Source organism: Podarcis muralis, chromosome 10 (assembly GCF_964188315.1).
Source record: "Podarcis muralis chromosome 10, rPodMur119.hap1.1, whole genome shotgun sequence".
NCBI lineage: Eukaryota > Metazoa > Chordata > Lepidosauria > Squamata > Lacertidae > Podarcis > Podarcis muralis.
In genome coordinates this window covers 23,774,175-23,793,795 of record NC_135664.1, presented here as the reverse complement: position 1 = coordinate 23,793,795, position 19,621 = coordinate 23,774,175, and the positions used below count along the sequence as shown (strand labels likewise).

The following is a 19,621-nucleotide window of genomic DNA, read 5'->3' as shown; positions in this document are numbered from 1 at the left end:
TTTTATTGAAAAGAAAAAGAAGAAAAAAAATTAGCCACATAAATAAAATCAGGAGTAATAAAGGGAATCAATCAGCAAGAAAGATGTACAGCAATATACAGCATAAAATTTTAAAGAAGAATCAGAGCAATATTGTATATGAAAGGTGATTAAATGTTAGCATATGATTATACTGTCATTGCATATTATTATCAAAGAATGTTTAATTTATACCCTTTTTTTCAAATTATAGGTAGTTGTGCAAAAGGTTTTCTCTCTCCCCCCCCCCCCCCCCCGTTCTAGACCTCCCACCCAAACCGGAAACCATTTATGTTGGAGATTTGAGGTCCTGAATTAATTACATTTGATATCCTGAAGTACATTAGTTTTTTGGCAGCCTACAAGCACTAATAATGGAGAAGGGCTGTTGTCAGTCAATTGATAGTCGCGATTCCGCTCCTGCCTCCTCTGTTTTGCTTCCCAACTTGCAACTTGCAGGGAGAAAACAGGCTGCCAGGCAGTGGGTTTAACAAGCATCCTCTCGTGAGAAGCACATTAAAACAAAACAGAAAGGAAAAGGTGCTGCAACGCAGAAGCAAACACAGCAAATTGGTGGAAATAAGTTGCTTGTCATGCCTTATATATGGAAACGTTTCCTTGTTTGAGACACCACCTTGATGAGCAACTTGATGAGACTTTCTCTTTTTCTCCCTCTTTTGCTTCCCAGGGGTATATGTGATGTTACTTTGCTTTCAGCGCAAGACTGCTGAAGGAGCCCCTCTCGGTCGCCAGCAAAAGGGCCAGCTCCGCAAATTGTCTCCAAGGTCAGCGCCGTGGGATTTCCATTTGCTTCCTCGATGACAGTGTTGAAACGTCGGAACAATAGAACCTGACTGCTCAAAACTTCTCAGAGCATATACAGGTAGAAGTTTGCAAGTTTGGGATCATTTGAACTAGCGGTGTTAAAAGCAGCCTGAAATTAATCTGGACAACGAGCTTCATCTGTTATTTATGCTAGGTCTGACGCTTAGTGTCAGAAGCACTCCAAAGAATATTTAAACAGACCTTGAATAAAAAACACGCACAGGGAAGAATCGGTGTTGTCATCTCTGTAGGATGAATGTAGCGCGTTGCTATTCTGCATTTCCCCCCTCCCCCCCATCACTTCTGCTCTTTTTGAAAATCTCCTTGGCATGCCAGATCACTTCCGCAAGCTCCTGCAGGATGAAGTTCTTTCCGTGCTAAACATCTCCTCGTAGGTAGTGAGCTCAGCGCCCTTTCTGGCGTGCCTCAGGAGACAACTAACTACAAAGCGAAGCATACAAGGTCTGGAGTCCACTAAGAGACACTTCACACACGGCCTTCCCCCTCTTCCCCTGCCCCCACAGATTTTTCTGGGTAGGGGGAAATAGTTTTTTAAAAGACTTAATGTGTGAAGAAGGCACATGATTGTATGTGTTGGGGAGAGGTTGACTTCCAAAATGTGAACCACAGCAAAATATGATCACACATTTCCTCCCCATGAATTAACATATGCATATTGAATCCCCGCGACGGGGTGAGCTCCCATTGCTTGGTCCCTGCTCCTGCCAACCTAGCAGTTCGAAAGCACGTCAAGTGCAAGTAGATTAATAGGTACCGCTCCGGCGGGAAGGTAAACGGCGTTTCCGTGCGCTGCTCTGGTTCGCCAAAAGCGGCTTAGTCATGCTGGCCACATGACCCGGAAGCTGTACGCCGGCTCCCTCAGCCAATAAAGCGAGACGAGCGCCGCAACCCCAGAGTCGGCCACGACTGGATCTAATGGTCAGGGGTCCCTTTACCTTTACTTTCTCCCTTCTCCCAGTGCTTTTCATGCATAGGGATAATGGCCGCATCATGGCCTCTCACTGACATGGGGGAGCCTTTCTTTGTGTCCGCACATTTTGCTTTATTCAGTGCTAGTTCAAATTGAAACAGCATTCACACTGTGGCAGCACAACTCAGAGAAGCAATGAGTGGGGACAGTGAGCAAGCCAGCAAGCCTAGCCATCTTTGAGCTTCGCTGTTGCCACCAAGTGGATATCTTTAGCCCTCAGTAGGGACGCTGGTGGCGCTGTGGTCTAAACCACAGCCTCTTGGGCTTGCCGATCGGAAGGTCCGCGGTTCAAATCCCTGTGACGAGGTGAGCTCCCGATGCTCTGTCCCAGCTGCTGCCGACCTAGCAGTTCAAAAGCACACCAGTGCAAGTAGATAAATAGGTACCACTGCGGTGGGAAGGTAAATGGCATTTCCGTGCGCTCTGGTTTCCGTCACGGTGTTCTGTTGCACCAGAAGCGGTTTAGTCCTGCTGGCCACATGACCCGGAAAGCTGTCTGTGGACAAACGCCGGCTCCCTCGGCCTGAAAGCGAGATGAGCGCCGCACCCCATAGTCGTCTTTGACTGGACCTAACCGTCCAGAGGTCCTTGGTTGCTTCTACCTCTGGTGTGTATTATTATTATTATTATTATTATTATTATTATTATTATTATTATTATTATTATTATAGCTAAGGTTTGAGCAATGCACCATACATACAAACAAAAATAAATAAAAATAACAGGAAAACACATCAGTGCTCAGTTCTGTTTTTTGAATCCTGGATCTTCCATAGCAAGGGTGTCTCCCCAATGTTGCTGGACTCCGACTCCTATCATCCCTGACCATTGGCCATGCTGGATGTGCTTGATGGGAGTTGAATCCCAACAACATCTGGAGGGCCACAGTTTTCCTGTACCTGCACTACAGTCTGGTTGGCTGCTTTCAGTTCTGTCTTAAATAATTTTCTCCCTCTTCCAAATAAGTCTTGCTCAGAGGACTTGAAGCACTAGCTGAGCAGGACTTAAGTCTGCTATGTGTTCTGAAAATGTTGAGAGTGAGCTTGGAATGGAAGTAAGCCCAATGAAATCCCATGTCTCCCGGCTCAATTGATATCTTAAATGTTTATCTAACTGGGCTGGCATCCTATACCTTTCGGAATGAAATGTCATTGCATTCTAGTGATTATTGTGAGTGCAGCTGAGGTTTATTTATTCTACCATTGGAAAAAAACAACGTGTATGTGGTCCTTTGGCTTCCACTGGATTTACAGCGGTGTGGGTGGTTCCGTCACACAGGGTGCCAAGCCGAGGGGGCGTGTAACTGAGAAGATCCATTTGGGGGGGATCAATCTTGGCCTTGCACTGCGCACAATATTATGAAAGATTACCAAAGTCAGTCCCTGCCATAGGTGATAGTAGGGTTCAGCTGCACATGCAGTCTACTGGATCGCAGGGTTAAGAACATAAGGGGATCCTGCTACATCAGGCCCGTGGCCCATCTAGTTGCACATCCTGTTGTCACAGTGGCAAACAAGATACCTATGGGAAACCCAATAGCAGGACCTGAAGGCAACAGCGATTCTCCCTCCAGCAACTGTTAGTCTACCACCCACAGTGGAGAATTGTTTTTCTAATGGTTAATTGAATTCTTTATCCCCCTGCATTCCAAAACCTCTTCATTTGGTCTTTGATTTTAACTCGCATGTCCACTTTATTTAACCCACCCATCTACCTTATTTTAGTATTATTTTTTTAAGGGCAGAAAAGAAGAGAGAGATCTATTCATAAGTAATATGAATCACCTCATACATTAAAAAAGGACCAAATGTTCATCATGAATGATTAAAACAGCACGCAGCCATGATGCTTTGAAATCTAACAATATTTTGCACAGTATGTACATGTGGTTTATTAGGTGAAATTCAGTAAGGTGAGTGCTCTGTAGCACTTTTCTAGTCTGTTTTTGCAGCTGGATAATCCATCACATTCAGCTTTTCCCACTTCAACCAGTGCTTGTTATAACTCCTCATTTTGTGTCCAAGTGTTAAGATGATGGACAGCATTTGCTGATTCAAATTTATCTGTGCTTTAAAGAGAGAGAGAGAGTTGGATATCAGCTTTCAGATACCCAAGTTCTTTGCCCTTGTTGACGTGCTTCCCTTTCTGGTTTTGGCATTTATTCACATGAATTATTTTGTTAAAAATATAGAATTTATGAGTTACTAGAACACAGGATGAAAATAACCATTTGTGCAACCATTTTATATATAGCCGTTATATATAAAAACAATGAACTCTGTTCTCTGACTGTGGATCCTTATGTTATCAAAATGGTTCTGTAATGGAAATTGGGGTTGCTCGTGCGTAAGTTGCCGCCACTCTTGGCCAGGTTGCCTGGTTAAACCTTTCCCTGGCTGGACAGCCCTGACTCCGCGGCTGTCTCAGTCACTGGCAGAATCCGTCAGTGGGCGTTTCCTGAACTTCTTCCAGCATAAAAGTTCTTTGACGCCAAGTCTCCGCCTAGCCTCCCTGCGCGGAAGTCTTCTGCGCAGGGTGGGTGTGGGCAGCGGAGGACCCGTGCTCTCCCCGCTGGTCTCTGGCGAAGAGTCCTGGAGCCATCTCTCCGAAGCCCTCCTCTGCCCCCCTTTCTCCCTGGTGTCACGCTGATTTCCTTCCCCGGCCGATGAGTCCCCTCTCTCCCTGCTGGGCCCTTCTCCGGCATCGCTTGGGAGCCTTGCCTCCACTCCTGGCTCCGATGGCAGTTCCCTGAAAGGTTCCATCCCCCCAAACAAGAGGGAGGTATCAGTGGACTAAGGATACCCCAAGGTTTGCAGAAGCACTAAACAAAAATTATAGGGGGGGGGGGGAATACAGCTCATTAAAGACTGTGGATGTGAAGAGGCCATTGAATGCTTGCTTGCCATTGGGTTGGAGTGGACAAAATAGGGAAAGATGGATGGAATGGCATATCCTGAAAGTGGGCACAGTTGGCTGACTGAACAACAACACAACAACTTTGTTGCAGGTCAAACGAGACCCCTTTCTTTGCTCCTCAATGTCTTAAGAATCAGCCCTAGACTTTGCTGGACCCTGGACCAAAGGAATAAGGAATGGGTGAGAGATTTCAGTTGAACTTAACTCTTGCAGATGGCACAGAACTCAAATTCCTCACTTTGTTCTCAGCATCTCCATCCCCATAGTTCTGCCCGGATACTGAGGTCCAGCGCCGAGGGCCTTCTGGCGGTTCCCTCACTGCAAGAAGTGAGGTTACAGAGAATAAGGCAGAGGGTCTTCTCAGTAGTGGCACCTGCCCTGTGGAACGCCCTCCCAGCAGATGTCAAGGAAATAAACAACTACCTGACTTTTAGAAGACATCTGAAGGCAGCCGTGTATAGAGATGTTTTAAATGTTTGATGTTTTATTGTGTTTTTAATATTCTGTTGGGAGCCACCCAGAGTGGCTGGGGAAACCAAGTCAGATGGGCGGGTTATAAATAATAAATTGTTGTTGTTGTTAGCTTGCTTCAAGACTAGGTAGATCCCTCCCCTAGTCTTCCTTTTATTTTTACTTTATTCTCCCTCTCTAGGCTTTTGGGTAGTTAGGGACTCTCTCAATCTTTAGGACTAAGTTGTGTGTATGCACTGAATGATTATTTGCTGCCCACATATTTGTAACCTTATTGTCTTAAGCAGCACCCATATACTCTGTCCCTTTCCTCTCTGTGTAATAAACCAATCTTTTTTTCTATTTCCTGGTGTGATAAGTTATTTAGTAGGCTTGGGGCTTAAAGTATATACACACGTTCTTAATGGACATACATCCTGACTCTACTCAAAAGTTTCAATTCCTCCAAAGTCGAGATTCCTGCATTGCAGGATTACAAGACCATTGGGTCTTCTCCAACTCTACAGTTCTATGATTCTGTGATTCTAAGAGGGAACACTGGGTCTCTGCATGTGGTGGACATGTCTGTGACTTCAGGTGTACACCTAACATGTATTTTAGGAATGCTGGATAATTTTTACCGTGGCATAATGAAGTTATAAACACATGCAGAATAAATGCAGTTCAAGCAAATATCCAGGGCTTCCTTTGTGGTGCCAGTGTGGTGTAGTGGTTAAGAACGGTGGACTCGTAATCTGGTGAACTGGGTTTGATTCCCTGCTCCTCCACATGCAGCTGCTGGGTGACCTTGGGCTAGTCTCACTTCTCTGAAGTCTCTCAGCCCCACTCACCTCACAGAGTGTTTGTTGTGTGGGAGGAAGGGAAAGGAGAATGTTAGCCGCTTTGAGACTCCTTTGGGTAGTGATAAAGCGGGATATCAAATCCAAACTCTTCTTCTTCTTCTTCTTCTTCTTCTTTGATGCGTTTGTTGCAGCAGGTTTGACACCCAGTGAGGCAACGAAAGAGTGCCATGGATCACCATCCTGTTGCAGCTCTTCTAGCAAAATGTCAGGAGTAGGTCAGCAATAAAAAAACACTGGTTTCAATGCTTTATTCAAAGTAACCAAAACAGTGCAGACCTAGTGATCACAGCAACTCTTCCCAGTAGGGTGGAATATAAAAAATGTTCTGAAAATGCTTTTTTAAAAGTGTTTTTTAAAAATAAATTGAATTTTCTATAAGGCCCACCATCGCCATCTAGTGTCGCATTAGTATGTGGCACTTAAAACATTTTATTTGCAGATATATAGCTTTCCCAACCGTTCTCTAAGACTCCTCCCCATACCAGCCTAAGACTTCGATTTCTTGTCTTTCTTTGCTCCATCAGCTTCATCTCTCTGCATGTTCTGGGAGACCAGTGGGGAGGGAAGCTGGTCACAGCAGGAGGGGGAGACTCCCTGGCTTCTTCAGCAGCCTATCTCAACTCTACCTCTTGATCACCTTCTGCTTCTGGGCTGCTCTTTGCCGCAGCCTCTTCCTGCTCAGTAAATGACACCTCTTCTTCCCAGTTTGCCCCTTCTTCTCTCTCTGACTGCACATTGTGATCCCAACACCATTCCCCTGGCTTTGAGCCTTCTTCCCTTGGGGGTCCCCCAGCTGCTGCCTGCCTCCACTTCTGCATCCAGCCAGTCCCTGGCAATCCCTGATTAGCAGTGCAAATCTCCATCATGTGCACAGAGCTCTCACCTGCGTGTGCATACTACTCCTTTCTAACCTTAAGCAAGGAATTTTGCACCCAGTTTCATTACTGCTAAAGGAGGATTAGGCTGCAATCCTCTGGATGTTGTCCTGGGAGAAACATAACTGAAATTATAGTGCCTTTTAAGTTGTTTTTTTTAACATCTTTATTGAAAGTTCAAAAAGTACATAATTATATGTGCACTAAAGATAGTGAGATGTAAATAAAAGAGAGAAAAAGAGAAACAGAACCTGTGTAGAAAAGAAAATAAAGGGGAGGAAGGGGATAACCCCCTAACTGTATATTTTACAAGGCTGTTATTGTACTTCTCCAGGCCTTAATTTATTACAGTATTTGTAAGAATGGATTCCAAACACCATTGAATTTGTCCATGGCAAGTCTGCGTTTGTATGCAAGTTGTTCATATGCTGCGAGATTATATAAGCCTTCAATCCAGTCATAGAAGGGAGCCACATTTTTGTTTTTTCCAATTCGTCAGGATCAGTCTTCTTGCTGTGGTAAGGGCACATCCACTCATGTTGTCCTTTTGTAAGGTCCCACGTGCCGGGTATATAATTCAAGAGGATATTTTGCTCTGTAAATGTAAGGTTGTTCCATACCGTTCTGTTGATAGTTTCAGTTGCCTTCTGCCAAAAATCATTCAATATAGGACAATGAAAAAACATAAGTTTTTGAGAAGCATTTTTAAAGTAAATAATTTGAAATTACACTGTTAATATCAGTTTCGTGAATGTGGCAATAATGGGTTCATGTTTTGTTTAGTTTAGTTTTGTTTTGTTTTGTTTTGCCTCGCTGTACTGTAACACAAATGCTTGAGTAAGAATAGCTAAAGTGACTTATTTGTGCGGACAAGAGAAAGTATGTATGATCAAGTCAAAGCTAGCAGCAGCATCCGTTTAATTCTCATTGATTTTGATGCCTTGTGTTAACTCTCTCCTATTGAAATCAGTGGCACCTAACTGTGTTTAATCCACTGCCTGGATCACGCTCCCTTATCTTTAGATGCGTAGGGCTTGGGTGAAGAACGCATTTGCTTGGACCGCCGCATATCGTATTTCCATCAATAGTCATATGGAAAATGTGCACTTGTGGAAATGAACAAGCATAGAGGGGTAGTTTGAAAAATGCAGAGAATCGTATAGAGTGGGAAAGGCCTTGCTGGATTGGGAAATAGAAAAAGAGCAAATTAATTCTTTTAATATATTTTAAAAGGCTTTGATGTTATTGTGAATGGGAAGACGGCCTGTTTTCCCTATGGGCTTCAGATAGCTGGCTGCCACAGGGGTGGAGTGGGTGATAAGTTCTAAAAACCTAGTTAAAACCTTTTTTCCCCCTTCTTAAGATATTTCTTGGCTTCATAAACATTTCTAGCTTCTTCTGTTATGCATGTTTTTCCTCAGTGCCTATAGATAAGAGCAAATTGAATAGCAGTGATTGTGCAAAGCTCTCTGTTTTATGTTGCAAAGGAAGTTTTTGGTGCATCTTTGAAAATTCCCTTCGGTGACAATACGCAGTCAGCATATATCCTTGTGGAAAAAAAAGAAGAAAAGATGAAGGTATTAGCCAATCTGATCTATCTAAATATACCATCAGAACTGAGAAAATAATTTGTCATAAATAATGTATTTTTAAGTCATCATATTTTATTTCTTCCTAGAATTTCTCTCTCTTTTTGGCGATAGATTTAAATGAAGTAGAAACTCTCCAATGAGTGGATAGGTTCTTTGCTGTAGGTTGTCAAAACTTTTAAACATTCGTAACCTTGCTTTCTTGCTTTGGAAAAGGAGTTGCTTTAAAAAAAAAATGTTTCGGGTGTTTTTCTTTTTAAAGGAACTACAGTACTACCAACTTTCTGAAAATCAAGAACCTTATCGCAAAGTCATAAGAAATGATTGTGAAAGGCAAAGGCAGAGAAGCTGTGCCCCTTCAGACATTGTTGGACTCCTATCAGCCTCAACCAACATGGCTGATGGTCAGGGATGGTAAGAGTGATAGTCCCAACAGCATCTGGAGGGCCTTAGGTTCATTGGGTTGCAGCCCCTTTGAGATCCCCTATATTTTTGGTGTTTAAAGCTATGGTTTTCCCAGTAGTGATGTATGGAAGTGAGAGCTGGACCATAAAGAAGGCTGATCGCTGAAGAATTGATGCTTTTGAATTATGGTGCTGGAGGAGACTCGTGAGAGTCCCATGGACTGCAAGACGATCAAACCTATCCATTCTGATAGAAAACAGCCCTGAGTGCTCACTGGAAGGACAGATCCTGAAGCTGAGGCTCCAATACTTTGGCCACCTCATGAGAAGAGAAGACTCCCTGGAAAAGACCCTGATGTTGGGAAAGATGGAGGGCACAAAGAGAAGGGGATGACAGAGGACGAGATGGTTGGACAGTGTTCTCGAAGCTACTAACATGAGTTTAACCAAACTGCGGGAGGCAGTGGAAGACAGGAGTGCCTGGCATGCTCTGGTCCATGGGGTCACAAAGAGTCGGACATGACTAAACAACAACAATATTTTTGGCGTAGGGGCTGGGCCCCTCCAGGCCTCAAAAGCATGGAGTTGAAGAGTGGAGCTGAGTGCGGCATGCCTCCAGCATCTGGCTCCTCCTCCTATGGCAGGGAAGGAGGGTCAAAACAGCCTCCCACCAAGAAGAGGTGGAGGAGTAGGAGCCGCCGGCCATCGAGCCATATAGCTACCACATTTGGGTCCGCCCCTGGCTCCTCCAGACTTCCTGAGGTCATGTTGTAATGTCACACGTGTGATGTTGCCCCTCCCCAACAACAGTTGCCTTCACAAGCTGTCACCTCTGTTGGGTTGCATCCAGCTAGATAATTGCATGCGGAGAACAACGTCTGCAACTGCAATGGGACTTCCCATTCCCCTCCTCCCCTAAATCTGCCCTAGGGTTTCCTCTAACCCAACAGAGAACATCTGTAGGTGCTGCAGGCAGCACACAAGGGGAGGAGAGGCAGTTGTGTTGCACTTGTCAAAATCATTCCATGCGCACAATGATTTATTACTACTACTACTGTTTATTAGATTTATATACCGCCCCTTTATCAAAAGATCTCAGGACAGTTCACAGGATAAACGTGATTTAGCTGGCTACATCCCATTGTGACTATTATAGTTAACCACTATTCTCTGTTGATTGTAACCCTTCTCAAACAGCTCCAAAGACATCTCTTTGTGTGCTGATGAGGTCATGTTGCCGTTTCTGGAAAATGTAGCCACTGATGCTGGCTGACATACACAAAAACAAGACTTTTAGCACTGCCCTATGTGTTCAGAGCAACAAGCATCACTTTCGGGTTTTTAGTTGCTGTAACACCCCATCAACGAAGTGAGAATGAGGACTAAATTGCTGACAAGAGATCTCACCCAAAGTCAGATTGCTGGTTTTCTTAATGCAGGCCTCAAGACACTCACATTAGAACCAGGTGATGCAGCTGAAACTCAGGCACTGAGTCTGCACTGAGGGCCATGTGGAAAGTATATATGAGAACTGAGCGGAGAGAACAAAATTGCACATCCATAGAAGCCCGTACAAATTTTACTCACTATGACACTTTCTCCCTTCAAATTTGACAAGTCTTGATTCAACACCTTGCAAATACACCTGGTATAGGTGGCAGTGGCTGCTTACACAGGCAACAGTTACGTGGTAGGCCCCAATCCCAGGGCAGCAATGCTGGGCAGGATGGCTGGCAGTTGGGGATTCCCCTGTCTGCTTTGGTTGCCAGACTTTCGTGTCTATCCAGTTTTGAATTTCAGACAATTCGGCCAAGCTGGGTGGGCGTATCCTGACTGTCCCCTAATGATAAAAGCTGGTTGTGCCTGACCCTTGTCATACCTCAGCCCTCCAACAGAAAGCTGAGAGGGATATACCGTATTTTTCGCCCTATAGGACGCACTTTTTCCCCTCCAAAAATGAAGGGGAAATGTGTGTGCATCCTATGGGGCGAATGCAGGCTTTCGCTGAAGCCTGGAGAGCGAGGGGGGTCGGTGCGCACCGACCCCTCTCGCTCTCCAGGCTTCAGGAAGCTATCCGCAAGCCCTCTCCATGGCTTGCGGATAGCAGCCTGTTCTGGGGTCGGGGGAAGTTCGGGGGGGGGGAACCTGGGAGGGGAAGTAAATTTTTTCCCCTTTATTTCCCCCCAAAAAACTAGGTGTGCCCTATGGGCCGGTGCGCCCTATGGGGCGAAAAATACGGTGTGTGTGTGTGTGTGTGTGTGTGTGTACACACACACACACACACACACACACACACACATATACACACACACACATACATACACACAGACATATACATATACACATACAAACCCAGTGCCTAAACCAAATCCCACCTACATCTGGAAAAAAATAAAGTTGTGGCCCATTTTTTAATCACAGAGTGATGTCTTGTCCACTTTGTTCACCTTTCTTAGGTTACGCCTCATTCCAGGCCATGGTGGTCCTTGCAGCATCTCTCAACACCGCAGAGACTAGCACAGCCTAGCGGAAATCTGGACTGCCCTTTCCGACATCTCATGACACCATACAGGCCAGCCTTCTGCTAGACTGTGCTGGCCCGGCCTGCATGGCATTGGAATACGTGTGTGACGTCATGCAAAGCCTGATGGCTCTCCCATTCTCGGGGGCAACCCAGTGCCTATGCTGTCTTAAAGGAAAACTTTCCCTATGAAATATACTCGGAGTTGAGAGTGGATTTCATGCTCTTTATTCAGCTCATAGCGGTGAGGAGTAATGGAAGTTCCTCCAGAATGTCTGCTTTATATACATTATTTACACAATGGGCCCCACGTGATTGGCTAATTCCGGGATTCTCCTGTAGGCCAATCAGGTTGCGGATTCACTTCCAGCTGGAGCTGGATTGGGTGGCTCCTGTGGACCAATCAGACTGCTACATTCTGGGTCCTATTCTAGGACCAATCAGACTGCTGCATTCTGAATCCTATTGTTCTAGGACCAATCAGACTGCTGCATTCAACTCAGTACATAACACCCTAGAAGCCCCAAAATCCTGAAGCCAGCATTATTCCTCACCCCTCCCATACCTCTGCATGTAGGTGAAGTATTGTGGTAGACCTGAATCTACTACTCTTGAGAAATGGCTCAGGTCCGTTGTGTGGTGGTCTCATTGCACCATATATTTCCCCAGTTTTCTTGCAAATGTAAAGATACACTTTCAAATTCCCTTATACTTCATCATATTTTGCACATCCCTCTTTTTTTAAAAAATCCAGCTTTTATAATATCAGCATACTTGGGAATGCATGAAAACCAATTTCCTACCAACTAACTCAGAAAGATCTTAAAAGCTGATACCGTTTCCAAGTACAAAGATACCATTTGGGTAAATTATCAATGTTTAACACTTAGGAGACACACAAAAATGACTTGTTTGTATTGAGTTAACATAATCTGCCATATTAATTGTTTTCTCCTTTTTTGTCAAAATGCTGCTAATTGTGATCCACTTATCGCCTTTGTTCAAAGCAAAGAATTTTAATTACCTTTGGAAAATGTAATTAATAATAATTACATTATTACAACTGCACAACATTAATTGCAATTACATTACAATAAAGGAATCGAGCTCCATTTGGAAAATGTACAAGTCACTCTAACGAGCTTAAGGCATGACTGAAAATGGTATTTCGCATCGGAATAAAAAGCTCACATTCCTTGCAATTCTATCACTGATATTTTTTCACAAAATGACAAATGGCCTCTTGTGTTGCAAACTAGGGAGAGTTGGGTTAGGTCTCTGCTTCTATGTGCAAAATGGCTTCTTATTAGACTTCATGCATTGTGTCTCTGTTCAATGAGAGGGGGAAATTGTGCATTTTCTCTGACCACTGGTTGTAGCGTGTTATTTTTTTTTTTACCTCACCATTAACCCAAGGTTGGGGTGACTAATCTATGACCCTCCAGATATTGTTGGACTCCATCAGGAGGAGGAGTTTGGATTTGATATCCCGCTTTATCACTACCTGAAGGAATCTCAAAGCGGCTAACATTCTCCTTTCCCTTCCTCCCCCACAACAAACACTCTGTGAGGTGAGTGGGGCTGAGACACTTCAGAGAAACGTGACTGGCCCAAGGTCACCCAGCAGCTGCATGTGGAGGAGCAGGGAATCGAACCCGGTTCACCAGATTACGAGTCCACCGCTCTTAACCACTACACCACACTGGCTCTCCATCAGCCCCACCTAGCGTGGCCATCAGTAGCAGACAGCATTGTGAAGTGTAAGCGCTTACCTGACTTCATGGCAGGTGAGTCTCTGCTGCTTATGGGGAGGGGCAAAGTGATGGGCAGGCTGGTGCGGTGCAAACACATCATCAAAGCCAATCCAGCACTTCTGCCAGTGTATTCACACCCCATCCTGCATACAAACCTTTGAGTGCTCCAGTCCTCTTCATCAGATGGTGTATTCAGTGCTACATTGAACAACTGTGGTGCCGAGGCTAAAGCATGTTTCTCATCAGTATTTAAATATATATATATATTTGATTCTGTATGCTTCTCATCCATACAAAAATATGATGTTGATTTAGTTTTGATTTGTCTGAAGGCTGAAATGAACACAATTCAATTTTAATGAAAATGATAAAATTTACTTTCCGGTTGCCTCTTGACTGTCTGTATTTTATAGGAGGAATTCAAGTCACACAGGAAATGTCGGTATGTTCAATTAAAGTGGATTTTTTAAACAATGGACTTTTTGCTGTTAGGAAAGTGACAAGGAAATGCACTGAGGAGTGTGGGATAAATGAACAATTAATGGGAAGATAATATAACCACCATGCAAGCAATTCAGGGTGAATGTTCACTGTCATATAACCTATGCACAAATTCTTCAGAATGAATGCTCAGTGAAGACCAGCTATATTCTAACCTTCTGTAAGCTTTGTGGAAGCAAATTAGGATGAATGCTCATTAAATGGGTAGCCCTGTCACAGAAGAATCAAAACCGTGTTGCAAGTGAGAGAAGAATCCAAATGCGAGACAACAAGATCCTGATACTTGTATTCATGTGGGTTAAAACTGTGTCCAGAAACAAATACTGAATCTTCTTTACACACCTATGTACTTATTGGTTGGCAGGGAAAAAATTAGACAATGTAATAGATGCAAGCTAATTGAAATGATTATGAATGGTATGTTCTTTCAGTATCACTAGATTTTGCAACTAATTTAAAATTCAACGGAATAATATGAAGTCTTTTAGTACTTAATTAAACTTTTGTAATGCCTGTTTTACCAAGATGAATAAAATGCATAAATTGCATGAGGTGACATCTAATGCACACAAAAAAGAGAAATGTAAAAAAAAGGGGGGGGGAATGGAACAGTGGGTACATTAAACCGATCCTTAATAATTGAAACCAATTTAATCATTTGAGATTATTTTATTCTAGCTGACGTAATACTGTAGCAGTTTTATTCTAATTATAACCTGTTTCATTTTACTCTGCCTTTCTAGTTAATTATTACAGTCAATTTGTAAAATGACATGGTTCCACATTTGCATAGGTCACTATTAAATAAATGAATAGCTGAAATTACTGTAGCATTGAAGTGTCAACTTTGGTAGAAGTCAAGAGGACTTCAAATGTTCTTCTAACACCCCTTAATGTGTTAATGACCACTATTAAACTGCAATTAAAAGGCCAGGGGAAAAAATGCATGAAACAGTTAATAGAAAAATAGCAGAGACACAATTAAAATGCTTCAGGTTTTTTTTTTTTTTTTTTTTGGCTGATACAAAATAAAGTGATATGCTCAAAGAAGTATAGTATGAATCTATGCTTAATACATGACAGAGCTGACAGTTTAATGATAACAAATCATAGGCTGCCTTTTTGGGGAGCATTACACGTCAGTTTAACATTAACATCACCGGTAAACAAGACAATGTGGTGATTTTACCTTGTATTTAAATTACTACTTATTATGGCACTAAATAATAGCTTTAAATAACCGGTGTCCAGAGCAATGATATACTGTGTGTGGGTGATAAAGAGAAAGATGATTACTGAAAGCGACATGAAAAGTTTTCTGCCGTGCCGAAGAAAGGAGATATGCACGTTTCACTCTGCAGTGCAGCCGAAAGGCATTTCCAGACATTTCTCTGGGTCCAGAAAGAGATCCATATGCACAGCAGCCTTTTCCTGCACTGTAGCAGTTTTATTCTAATTATAACCTGTTTCAGCATGCATTGAGCTCCTGAGCTCCTGAGCCACATTCAGCTGACAGGATTTACCTTTCCAGAACTATTATGAAAGGAGCTTCACACCTAAGTGTCACGGTGTGTCCCAACATCCCTGACCGTAAACATGTTGGCATTTGGAGTTCACCGACAATTAGACACCCCACTGGGTGGGGAGACTATGGTTGTCTAAATGTTGGTGAACTCCAAATCCCATCATTGCCAGCCAACATGGCCACAGTCAGGGATGTTGGGAGTTGCACAGTCAAACCTCGATTCCAAACGCCTCTGTTATCGTACATATTTGGCTCCTGAATGCTGAAAACCCAGAAGTAAATGCTCCGCTTTTTGAACGTTTTTCGGAAGCCAAATGTCCGACATGGCTTCCGCTTGAGTGCAAGAAGCTCTTGCAACCAATCGGAAGCTGTGCCTCAGTTGTCGAACGTTTTGGAAGTCAAACGGTCTTCCGGAACGGATTACGTTTGACAACTGAGGTTTGACAACAATATCGCGAGGGTCTCAGGTCCGCCATTCTTGGAATATGGTCACGTGAATGTTTAAGGCAGCTAATGGCATGTGTGGTAGCTGTTCCTGCACAATTTTTTTTGGACACTTTAAAATACTTAAGGTTTTGCATTTATTCTCTGAAGCCAAGCCGTCCCCTGCTATGCCAGATGTTTTCATCAGGATGCTTCCTTCCACGTGAAATAGTTTAGTCCGTTTTTTAAAAGGTAGAAAACATTTGTCAGTGCTATTCTGTGCTCTGCTACTCCACTATAGGGAAGTTTTAAATGTTTGATGTTTTAGTTTGTTGGAAGCTGCCCAGAGTGGCTGGGGCAACCCAGTCAGAGGGAAGCAGGGCTGGGGAATCACCATTTTGTGGTGCCAAAATGTACTGGGGCAGCCCTGTCCTGCAGACAGGACTATCTGTAATGTTATCTTCAGCACACGACAGAGAGAACGTTCATCTCCAGAAGGTGTATAGCTGGCTATACCTGGCTGACAGGAGATCCAAATGAAAACATAATTAAATACCAATAAATAAGTACTCAATAAGTAAAACATACTTGCAGACCCTCCAAGTATCCTTACTTTCCAGGGACAATCCCAGATTTACAGAAGCTGTCCCACTTTCTGATTTGATCCCACTTTTCCTTAGGACATCCCTATTTTCATCAAATAAATGTTGGATGATATGGAATTACGCAATCCCAGAGCCACGGCGATAAGTAACTATACAACCTTTAGAAGACATCTGAAGGCAGCCCTATATAAGGAAGTTTTTAAAAAAATGTTTAATGTTTTATTATGCTGTTATATATGTTCGAAGTTGCCCAGAGTGGCTGGGGCAACCCAGTCAGATGGGCGGGGTATAAATAATAAAATTATTATTATCATGGAACAGGTCACTCCTGATTTCATCGGATAAATGTAGGAGGGTATGTACTTGTGTGATTGTTAGTACCTTTCATGGGTGGAAAGAGAGAAAACCTCTTTTGGTTAAGGTAGGCTGTGCCCTAAATTATTTAATAACGCCTTATACTGGTTTTGCCAGCATACAGCTAACGTATTTGAACCAGTCATTTCTTTAATATTTTGGGAGTGACTTTAGGTAACCATAACTGTTGTGGGGAAGGGACACCCAGAGTGCCGAAGCAACCATCATCATAATCAGTGTAAAGTTGAGAAATATGTAGATCTATTTAAAGCAGGGCTGACAGTTGTTGAGCATTGTGATGTATCATCTTGACATGAACTGAATGAGGTAGATTAGTGACTGACACTAGCAATGTCAGAATTTACATTGCCGCACATACAAACTCTATGTAAATCTACTATTAGCCGCACTCCCAGTAAGCAGTGATGAGTAATGAGGTAAAAATTGACAATGTCAATAGTCATAAGCCCTCACAGGCAGGATAATGAACTGTACACTGTGTGTGTGTGTGTGTGTGTGTGTGTGTGCGCGCGCACATGTTCGCACAAGCGCGCACATTTGTGTGTGGATTATGAAACTTTAATTGCAGCATCTTTCATTATTGTTCCATTACACACAGCAACAAATATGTGAACTGAAAGGCAATGCCGTTTTAGTTAAAGTAAGCAGGGCTTGTAATTTATAAATGGGCACATAGACACACACACAGATACACCAAATCCAAATTTCATTCCATAGAAATCTACATGATTTACTCAAGGATGGATTTTATAAATTAAGTACATTGGTCTGTGCTTACTTTGCTTCCATGATTTTGTCTGTCTGTTTTTTTTTCAAACAATGCCCTGCTTCCTGTTCCAGTAGTGGTCAGTCAAATGCTTTTCCCTGCCTCAAATCTATAAGGCAGCTTCTTAAATTCAGCGTACTCTACCTCACAGGGCTGTTGCGCAGATATAGAAGGAAGTATAAAATGTCTGCAGAAGAAGACTTCCTGCTCGTATCATAGGCATAAAATGTTGGTTTCTTTAACTAGAGTGATGCATCTTTGCACTATAAATGGCTGTGCTTTTCCTTCTGCCCCTGCCTCCTTTCAAAGTACAGCTGCAAAGCTTCAACCAAATCTTAATCTTGTCTGGTTATTGCATGTTTTAGATACATAAATTCCATTTGCTTTCAACCAAACTTATTCCCAGATTAGTGTGCACAGCAGATTGACTCCTAAACGGTGTCGTATTGTGCCTGTAGCCACTGGGCATCAGAGACTGTGGACAGCGGAGTGACCTGCTTCCATTTTGAAAATGGTTTTTCTTTTGTTTACTTTTTACCAGAGCTATTTTTCTAGAAAGAGAGGTGCTAGAACTCACTACGAATGCCTCCTTTGTTCTCTTATAATGCAATGGAGCCAACCTGAGAGGTGCCGGAACTGATTTCCGGTGAGTTCTGACTGGAAAAAAAGCCTACCTTTTTACTATTGAACTTTTCCAGGTGAAACAAAGGAAAAGCAGTCTGTCACTATTTCCCCTAATTCCTCAGGAAAAAAACCCTGCTCTCTAACTTCTCAGAGTTTTACCCCAGCAGCAAAACCACTGAGACAACTGGTAGGAATTTTAAATGTTATAGAATGATTTTTATTTATTTAATAACAATTTAATTGAGTTAAAGTTATTGTTTGGTTTTATACTACTTTATAAAGTAACTTTAAACATGGTGGGGCTGCCCATATTTAAGCCCTTCTACCCCTTACAAGAAAGCCAAGGCCACAATCTTGCACCGACTTACCTGGAAGTCAGCCCCATAAAACACAAATCGGCTTGCTTCTGAGGCGGCATGCATATTCTTATAATGTAAGCTAACCTTTCTCTGAATTCTTAAAGAGTACCCAAACTTCAGCTCCTCTGCATCAGGAGAAAAGCCTACGTCTCTTTGCAAAGTTTTCACATTTTGTCTTTGACATTTTTGGGGAAGAGAGGATTCTTTGACATGCACCCACACTTATTGGGTAGCAGCATTTGCAGAAAGTAACTCCAAGGGAGTACAGTGGTACCCCGGGTTGAGAACTTAATTCGTTCTGGAGGTCTGTTATTAACCTGAAACTGTTCTTAACCTGAGGTACCACTTCAGCTAATGGGGCCTCCCGCTGCTGCCGCACTGCTACTGCACAATTTCTGTTCTCATCCTGGGGCAAAGTTCTTAACCCGAGGTACTATTTCTGAGTTAGCAGAGTCTGTAACCTGAAGCATATGTAACCTGAAGTGTATGTAACCCAAGGTACCACTATAATAATAATAATACACACCAGAGGTAGAAGCAGCCAAGGACCCCTGGACAGTTAAGTCCAATCAAAGGCGACTGTGGGGTTGCGGCACTCATCTTGCTTTCAGGCCGAGGGAGCCACCGTTTGTCCACAGACAGCTTTCCGGGTCATGTGGCCAGCAGGACTAAACTGCTTCTGGTGTAACAGAACACTGTGACGGAAACCAGAGCACATGGAAACGCCATTTACCTTCCCACCACAGTGGTACCTATTTATCTACAAACTGCTAGGTTGGCAGGAGCTGGGACAGAGCGTAGTCTGTAACCTGAAGCATCTGTAACTTGAAGCGTCTGTAACCTGAAGCATCTGTAACCCGAGGTACCACTGATGAACCTGCCACAGGAAAGAAGTATCTTGGTTGCTGGGGTTGGGGTGGGGTGGGGTAGGGAGAATAGGGCAGGAAATGAGTCAGAAGTAGGGAAGATGCACTTGAGGGGAGGGGTAAACATCAGTTCTTTAGGACCCTGGGGGTTCCTGTGGTATGGTGTCAAAAGACCTCCCTTGTCAATTTTGGCTCTGCCTTCCCTCATTGGTTAAAAACCCGGAAAGGCAGGAGCAGCCAGGCTGGCTCATATCACAGAAATGTGCCTGCACATTTTGTTCATAATTTTCATTCTTACTTTTGAATAAGAAGATAGATCTCAGAGTCTGATCCACTTTGCAGGCATGCACCATAGTTCAATTGCTCCATCC

The 19,621-nt window shown here is 43.3% G+C and overlaps 1 long non-coding RNA gene across 1 annotated transcript in view; it reads left to right on the top strand.

Annotated features, from left to right (window-relative positions):
- LOC114605504 (uncharacterized) overlaps nt 1-1,567 on the top strand; it is a 47,871-nt gene extending 46,304 nt beyond the window's left edge. Inside the window, exon 10 of the long non-coding RNA XR_003708586.2 lies at nt 707-1,567. This is a non-coding gene — a long non-coding RNA (uncharacterized LOC114605504). The remainder of the gene's footprint in view (nt 1-706) is intronic.
- Nucleotides 1,568-19,621: the final 18,054 nt, after the last annotated feature.